The following is a 9,621-nucleotide window of genomic DNA, read 5'->3' as shown; positions in this document are numbered from 1 at the left end:
AAAATCTGAATACCAATATCTGTAGGAAAATTTAAAAAATAGCCAAACATTTTTCCACAAAAGTGTCACCAAGCCACATTATTCTGTGGGCAAATTACCCCAAACATTCAAGGAACAGATAATTCAGGCTATGTTGGCAAGTATATGGAGTAAGAGGTATTCTCTTATCCTTTTGGTAAGAGTTCAAACTAATTCAGGCTTTGTTTTTTGTTTTGTCTAGGGATTTTGGGCTGAATCTATTAACATGGTTGAGTGATGAGCAATGGGGTGTGAAGGAAACAAAGGAGTGGACTGACTCACAGGTTTCTAGCCTAAGCAACAAGGAGGATGATGATGCCAGTGGCAGAAATGGGAGAGCCAATGGGATAAATATATCGATATTTCTAGAACCTAGTGTGCAAGCTTTAATGGCTATTTGGTAAATAATGAATAAAATGGTGCATTTAATTGCCATCATTCTATTTAGCAAAAGGCAGCTATCTTAATGTTCACTGATTTTCCAAGTTCACATTTTAAAACATGTTTATTTTTCTTCCATGTTTTTTCATAAGCTTGAATGATATCTTCAGCTCCTTCTAGAAAAAAAAAATTTGTTTTCACTGTCATAGCATAAAGTAAATATACTATTAGTGGGTTGAAGAACTGTGTTTGGATGACTTTAAGGGAATTTCAGTTATGCAGTAGTCCCCCCCTTTACCATGGTTTTGCTTTCTAAGGTTTCACTTACCCATGATCAACCATGGCTTGCAAATATCAAATAAACACTTTATTAGTTTTACCTTTTTTATTTTTTAAATTTTTATTTATTTATTTATTTTATGCCTACAGCACCTGGTATTCCTAGGTGGTCTCTCATCCAAGTACTAATCAGGCCCGACCCTGCTTAGCTTCCGGGATCGAGGGTGTTCAGGGTAGCATGGCCGTATACTCACTTTATAAGTTTTAAATTGTGCACCGATCTGAGCAGCACAGTAAAATCTCTTACATTCTCACTCTGTCCCACCCTGGATGTGAATCATTCCTTCGTCCAGTGTCTCCCAGCTGCATATCCTCCCTACCCATTAGTCAGTTACCATCTTGGTTACCAGCTCCATTGCCTCAGTATCTCAGTGCTTGTGTTCAAGTAACCCTTATTTTACTTAATAATGGCCCCAAAGCACAAGAGTAGTGATGCTGGCAATTCAGTTATGACAAGGAGAAGCTGTAAAGTGCTTCCTTTAAAAAGATGAAAGTTTTCAATTTAATGAAGAAAGAAAAAAATTGAGTACTGAGTTGCTAAGATCTACATATGGTAAGAACAAATCTTCTATCCTTGAAATTATGAAGCAAAAAGAAATTTCTGCTATTTTTGACCTGACAATACAACAGGACAATATTAGCCAAACACTATGTCACAATGTCTACTACATCATTCACCTCATTTCCTCTCATCATGTAGGCATTATATCATCTCACATCATTGAAAGAAGGTCAAGTACAGTACAGTAAGACATTTTAAAAGAGACAGAGAGAGACCACACTCACATAACTTTTATTATATTATTTAATTGTTCTATTTTATTATTAGTTATTGTTGTTAATCTCTTACTATGTTTAATTTATAAATTTAACTTTATCAAGGATATGTATGTATAGGAAAAAACACAACATTTTTAGGGTTCAGTACTATCTGTGGTTTCAGGCATCCACTGGGGGTCTTAAAATGTACGCCCCATGGATAAGAGGGGACTATTGTAGTGAAATCCAGCAGACAGGAAAATTTCACATGCCACATGCTACCAAGAATTCACAGTCTTGGTACAATAACCACAGAATCTGCCTATATGTATCACAAGAAAAAGATCTCCCTTTTCTTGGTGTCTCTATTTTAGATCAGATATTTGCTTCCACTTCAAATTTTAAAATGTCATCTCACCAAATGCGTTTCAGTTTTCCAAAATACCCAAGCTATTTTTTTTTCTCTAGAACAATTTTTGTCAAACAATCCACCATGGCTTATTATTAACTGGAGACAGAAGAACTATAGTGGGACTTGTTAAAAATTGCACATTCCTAAATCCTAACTGAAACTTAGTTCATCAGCAACTTGAGGGGGATGGAAGCTCAGAATCGGCATTTTAAATATGTCTCCTAAATGATTCTTAAGCCTATGCACTAAAAATTGAGGACTGCTGCTATAGGAATATGAAAATATATACATTTGTAGAATAAAAACTCAAAACATAGCTCAATTTAATTTCCTTTTTTGTTTGTTTGTTTTTTTTTAAATATAAATTTATGGCTCTTGAAACTAGCAGTTCTCAAAGTATGGCCCAGGGGACCCCAGGGATCCCTAAAACATTTTCATGGAGTCCACGGATCAAAACTACTACTTTTTTTTATATAATTCTAAGATGTCATTTGAATTTTTTATACTTGTTTCCTCATGGATTTGCAGTGGAGTTTTCGAGTCTAAATAATGAGCAGTATCACAACAAACTGCATGCAGAAGCAAATAGGAGGATCTAGCTTTCTTCTATTAAGCTAGATATTAAATTCTTAAAAATGTAAAATACTACTCTTTTCATTTTATATATTTTGTTTTAAGAAATATAGTTTTTTTATAAAAATGATATTTATGTTAACATGTAAGTATCTTTTATTGTTATTTTTAAATAAATTAATATATTTTTAAATTACTTAGTTTTAATTTCTAATGTCAATAGATATAATTCATATATCAGTAGATATAATTCACACAATCAAAAGCTGTTTGGGATGTTCAGTAAGCTGAAAGACAGCAAAATTGTTCTGAGCCAAAAAGTTTGAGAATTATTATCCCAAATTTATTTTTCTTTTATAAAAGAATCCTAGGAGATCCCAATGGAAACTCTCTCCTGGTCCTAGATCCACAGTGCATTCTGAATCCTTGTGATTTATGACCAACCAAGTGCTTGACCAGGTGAACGAATATACTGTTGAGACTTTGGTGAAGTCTTTTGTCTATTCAAGAGTAAACGGTGATGGTTTCCATGAAGGCTAAGTAAGAAACTAGAAAAACAAGCTCTGAGAATTTCACTCACATAGCCAAGTTTAGACAACACTGAAACAGGAACAGATGGGACATTATTAAAATAAAGGTGTTTTAGGCATGCATAATATGACACACTAAAAACAACATTGTTTCCGAACAAAGCATTCTTAGAGTTAAGATTTATATTTCCTGCTCTCTATTTCATCTTGGGCAAATCAAACTTCCCTTGACTTCAGTTTTCTCATCTGGGATTTATATTGGAATCTGACATTTCTTTCTTTCTTTCTTTCTTTCCTTCTTTCTTCTTTTTCTTTTCTTTCTTCTTCTTTTCTTTCTTCTTTCTTTTCTTTCTTTTCTTTTCTTTCTTTCTTTCTTTCTTTTCTTCTTCTTTTTCTTTCTTCTTTTTCTTTTCTTTCTTTCTTTTTCTTTTCTTTTCTTTTCTTTTCTTTTCTTTTCTTTTTTTTCTTTTCTTTTCTTTCAACAAATATTTATTAAACATCTCCCTGGCTTCACACACATTATGTATTGAAGATATAGAGGTAAATAATGATCTAATGTCTGACTCTAAAGTATTCACAGACTATGAGGAAGAAAAGTATACTTAAATTATTTAAGTTACTCTAAAATATCTCCCCATGTCACAACTTTTAATCTCATTATCTGCTAAGTATTTCTTCATAGCAGTTATCATCAGATGATGTGTTATATATTTATGTATTTATTTTGGGGCAAGGGGGACTTATTGTCTATCCTCCTCACATATAAATTTCTGGAGGATAGAGACTTTGTCATGTTGATTAATGTTTCTCCTGGCACATGATCGACATTCAATAACTATTGTTGAATGAATAAAAGAAAAGGGGGGGAGGTAACACATATATGAAAGAAAGAAAGAGAAACAAAAAATAAAAAGAAAGAAAGAAAGAGAAAACATAGGAAAACAAATTAATATATTTATTGAAAAAAGAATGAGTTGAAGTTAAGTGAAGTATTGGAGAGACAGAAAAAGTATTCCAGGCAGAGGAAAGAGCATGTACCAAGACTTAAAAGTGTAGCATAAGATCGAATCACAATTTGTTCAATATAGACAGCTGAAATGTGTGATTTATAGAGCAGAAGAAGGGTATAAAAACGGGCAGCTTTAACAGTCTATGAATATATGAAGAAATGAATAACTTTGTGCTGTAGGAATTCAAAGCTAGTTACTCCAAGATGTGCTTCTGTGGTATGTGGATTGTCTTGATCTAAGGGCAACTTTAGCTGTGGGTTCAGGAAAAACTTCTGCTCCTCCCTTCCTTGACAACCTGGAAGAACTTGAATTAGGGGCCTTGCCCATGATGGGAGATCATCAGAAATAACTTCTTTTGACCTGTCTGTAAGAAGAGACAAACTTCTTTTACTAAACATCTGCTCTTCTTATCATTCTGCAATGACCCTTTGAAGTCTCCAAGGCACCTTACTTCATCCCTAGCTCAGGATGTCTTATATACCCAGTTCCCTTTCTTTCTGAACCGCTTATGCATGTGGAGTCTCTGACTCTCAAGTGTTCGGAGTTCCCATACATATGTATTAAATTTGGTTATTTTCTCTTGCTAATCTGTTTCATGTCTATTTATTTATTAGGACAGCTGAAATTTCATTGAGAGTAAAAGAAAGTTCCTCTTCCCTCACAGTGCCACCCTGCCACTTTATTACCTATGCAATGTGGACTTCTCTGTGAACTGGAAGTATAGAGTGGGAAGGTTCTTAGCCATGAAAGGAAAAACCTCTATTCGTTTTCCTTCTCTACATATAACACTACTCTCAATACTTTACTCTAGTCACAAAATGTGTGTGTGTGTGTGTGTGTGTGTTTTTCTCACACTGACCAATTTTCTAACGACAACTGGTGTCCTAAAATTTAACTCAATTCTGACACTATCTATCTGGAGTTAGTATCAGATCCCCCATAGGTTAAAGGGATCAGTCCTACAAGGCTGCCCTCTCACTTCAGACACCAATTGCAAGTCTCGTTTGTCACCTGAGCCTCTGACTAGTTGGTTAAAATTGGAGGTTCCCATGACCCCCTTCCTCAAGTTTGATAATTTGCTAGAATGGCTCACAGATCTCAAGAAAACAGTTTGCTTAATAGATTAGCGGTTTATTATGAAAGGGTACAACTCAGAAATGCCTGAATGTAAAAGATGCACAGGACAAGGTATGTGGAAAGGAGCATAGACCTTCCATGCCCTCTCCAGGCTCACCCCCTTCCCAGCATGTCCACATGTTCATCAACCCGGAAGCTCTATGAACTCAGCTCCATACTATAAGGACTTTTATGGAGGCTTTATTACATAGGCATGATTGATTAAATCGTTGGCCTTTGGCGATAAAACCTCCAGCCTCTCTCCCCTCCCTGGAGATTATAGGGTAGGTCTGAAAGTTCAAACCCTCTAATCAAAGGTTGGTTTCCCTGGTAACCAGCCCCTATCTAAGGGCTTTCCAAAATTCATGTTATTGACATAAACTCAGATGTGGTTGAAATGGGCTCTATATGAATAACAAAAGACACCCCTTTCACCTTTAGAGCTCTGGAGCTATTTTAGGAACCAGGCCAAAAGAATGAAAGATGCTCTTATTTCTCTTATTACTTATGAAATTGCAATTGTTTTATGAGCTGTGTGTAGGGGAGGAAGACCAAATTTCTATTTCTTATTATAAATCACAATATCACAGCCATCATCTAACAATGCTGATGATAGTATTATTATCATGGTTAATGTATACTGAGCATTTATTAAGTGAAAAAAAGCACTGTCAATCAATTTTGACTGAGAATTGAAAGGCAAACAAAAGCTTTATTGGGAGTATTTTTAGGAATTGGGGGAGACAGATTTTGGTAAAAACCCAACTATATTCCAAGAGGGAAAGAAAGGGACCGAGCTTGTAAAGACAGAAAAAACGGAAGGGGGAGCTGCAAAGGAATTATATAAGTTTCTTTGAAAGAGCGGTGATTGACAATGGCAAGTAGACTTACACTGTGCTATACATGATTAATTGCTTATGTATATTGCTAGGTAAAATTTATTTTTTAATAGCGATCTCAGTGATATAGAACCAGTTCCAGAACTGTATCAGGATACAGCCTTTGGTTTAACCCAGTTTTGTAGTTCTGTTTTACATGAGTGGGGTGAGTTAGCTCAGCTTCCCAGAGGCCTCCTAACTCCATTTTACATTGCTCGCTTGACAATACTAACTTCAGTTTTCTATTTTTCTTCCATAGCACTTAACATATATTATCTCATCTTCAAATAACTTCATGAGTTAGAGGTTATTATTAATTCTCATTTTATAGATATAAACACTGGTGCTTTTATGGGACTATGGGACTTTCCCAAATGGCATGCACATTAAAGTTTGAGATGCACTGGTCTACAGAAGTGTCCTGTAGCCACTAGTGTCATCTATTTTCCAGAGTACATAATCTTTACTTTCATGTAAGCTGCTTGCAATTGTAGAGAAGGAGGAAACTTTTCTCTATCCTCAAGGTTCCTTCAGCTGGTATAATAATCATATAGACATGAGACGGGTCATCAGAAGATAATAACCAAATGTAATACATATGTATATATGGGAACTCCAAACATATGAGAGAGTCAGAGACTCCACATGCATGAGAGCTTCAGAGACAAAAAGGGAATCCGGGTATATAAGACATCTTGAGCTAGGGATAAGATAAGGTGCCTTGGGGACTTCAGAGAGTCATTGCAGAATGATAAGAAGAGCAGATGTTTAGTAAATAGAAGTTTGTCCCTTCTTACAGACAGGTCAAAAGAAGTTATTTCTGATGATCTCCCATTATGAGCAAGGCCTCTGATTCAAGTGAAAAAAGCACTGTCAATGAATTGCTGCCCTACAGAGTGTGCTTTAGGAAATGATGGAGAAGAGGCTGATTTCACATTGTGCCATAAAGCAAACTGGCCAGAAAACTACCAGGAGAATGGAAGTTTCCTCCCAGAAACTTTGGGTTTGGGACTTCCAGAGTAATATGGAATGGATCAGTGGTTGTTTATTTGGGTGTAATAAACGGTTTGACCTAAGACAGTACAGGATCTCAGAAGAACTGGGGCTGCGTCTGTAAAATCAACTAGCACATGTGTCTGGCATATGATAGATATCTACTATAGGCTTATCAAATGTAAATATGTTCATTTTGTCTATATACAAGGTAAGCATCAGTGTAATACAAAAGTTTTATGCAGAATATAACTTAAAACCACAATTCTGTCAAGCCAGATCATTGTCTATAAAACTCCAGAATTGGAACAACCACATATGGAACTTCTGCTTTGTACTGAGCACTGTGCTGGGTACTACTATATGCATTTTCACCTGTGTCTTGCCACAGTCCTTTCCATATAGGTTCACTTTGCTCATCTGGCCATATTAGAAGTCTCACTGCTGCTCCTTCTGAGGACCTCCCATGCTCCTCACGCCTAGGATGTTCTGCCTCTGGAGGAGCCAAAGGACCCGCCAGCTGGCTCTGAGCACACATCTCACCCTCGCCTCCACAAGGCTTTTAGGTAAGAATGAATTTTTTTCTTATCTGTATAGTGCTTTGTATTCTGACTCAGGAGCTATGTTTATGCCTAAAACAGTTAATGCCCTCCATTAAGTCTGTATCTTTCTACTTAGGGAGATATATAGCATATTCATTTCACCTGATTTGACATCTCACTTAAGGCACCTAGTGAGAGGAAGTCATGTAGCAGAAGTCATGTAATTTTTTCCTAATTACAGTTGACATACAATATTATATTCTTTTCAAGTGTACAACATAGTGATTAAACATTTATATAACTTATGAAGTGGTCATCCTGATAAGTTTAGCATCCCTTTGACACCCTACTAGGTGTTGTAGTTTTAATTTTTTAATGTACCTGACAATGTTTCTCAAATTTGAAAACTATATTAATCTTTTCAAGAGAAAAAAAATTGTCATAAACTTCCAAGAATATGTCCATTACTTTAGTGGAAGAAACACTATTTTAAAAAACAAATGTCTTATTTTACAAACAAAAAAAAGTTTTTCAGATGCGAATTATTACTAAAAATGAATTATTTCTTCATAACAAGTAAGATGATTTTTATACCATCTTTAAAATAAAAACTCAACATTTAAAATTTCTCACAAATGCAGCAAGTCCCTCTCATACCCTGCCCAGTTCGAGAAAACCTATTCCAGTCACAAGGTTATTTCTATACAAAACCATTCTTAATCACAGATGAAGTCTTTGGAGGCTCTGACAGTGTAAGGCGCCACCCTACTTCCTTCAGTATGGGTTTAAGGGGGAAAAATGCCAGCATAATGCTTTCAACTTGTTCCTATAAAATATAGTTAATTTGCATTTCTTTTGTCCGGGTTTGCTGGGTGTGTGAAGGGCTGATGTCGTAGCTACAAGCAAGGTTTTCAACTTTGTTTTGCACAAGCTTTTAGGCTTCATTTGCATTGCAAGTGTCAGACATCCACTAGGGTTGGTTCTCTGACCTGGAGATGCCCATTCCAACCAGTTACTGGTGTTGCAAGAGCTCCAAAGGCTTGGAAGAGCTTTGTCCCCTGAGGCTACTGGCTGCCCAGAAATCTGAGTCACGCTTTTGTGATGACATCTGGTCGCTTGCCATATGGAGTCTCAAGGGGTCTGGGATCATGTTCTGTAAGAATTCAGGAGAATCTTGTTACAGTTTCCAGGGTCTAAGAGAGATATTTGGCACTGATACCAGAAACACACTACTAGGTGACCTTTTTAAGTACCATGTGAAAACAGAGCAAATCATGGGAAAGACTGGATTAACCCATTAAGGGGTATAGGAAGGAGATTGGCTGGGACTACCAACAAAAACTTTGTAATTTAGAAGACTCATAGTAAGACTGTTCTAAAACGTTAGACAGAAATTTCAGATATTTATTAATTGTTGCATTTCGTTCCTATAAAAACTGTTGCTTCAAAAATACTAAACATTCAAAAGATATATACATCCCTATGTTCATTGCAGCATTATTTACAATACTCAAGATGGAAGCAACCTAAGTGCCCATCAATAGATGACTAAATAAAAAGTTGGTACATATATACAATGGACTATTACTTAGCCATAAAAAATAAAATCTTATCACTTGTGACAACATAGATAGACCTAGAGGGTATTATGCTAAATGACATAAGTCAAGAAGAGAAAGATAAATAGCATATGATTTCACTTATATGGAGAATCTAAAGAGCAATATAAACAAACAAACAAAACAGAAACAGACTCAAAGATACAGAGAAAAAAGTGATGGTTGCCAGATGGGAGGGGGTTGAGGGGCTGGGTGAAAAAGGTGAAGGAAGTAAGAAGTACAAATTGGTAGTTACAAAATAGTCACAGGGATGTAAAATACAGCATAGGGAATATAGTCAATAATACAGTAATAACTATGTGTGGTGCCAGGTGGGTACTAGACTTACTGGGGTGATCATTTTATAAATTATATAAATGTCTAATCGCTATGCCATACACCTGAAACTAATATAAAATAGTATTGAATGCCAACTGTAATTGAAAAAAAAAAGTCTTTTGAAGGGAAAAAA

At 35.7% G+C, this 9,621-nt stretch overlaps 1 pseudogene; it reads right to left on the bottom strand.

Moving 5' to 3' along the window:
* Positions 1-819: 819 nt before the first annotated feature.
* LOC120591041 (uncharacterized) lies at positions 820-928 on the bottom strand (annotated as a pseudogene).
* Between the last annotated feature and the right edge of the window lie 8,693 nt (positions 929-9,621).

The sequence above is a fragment of the Pteropus medius genome, unplaced genomic scaffold, assembly GCF_902729225.1.
Source record: "Pteropus medius unplaced genomic scaffold, Ma_sr-lr_union100, whole genome shotgun sequence".
Lineage (NCBI taxonomy): Eukaryota > Metazoa > Chordata > Mammalia > Chiroptera > Pteropodidae > Pteropus > Pteropus medius.
The sequence above is the reverse complement of the archived record's forward strand: the minus strand, read 5'-3'. Positions and strand labels throughout refer to the sequence as shown.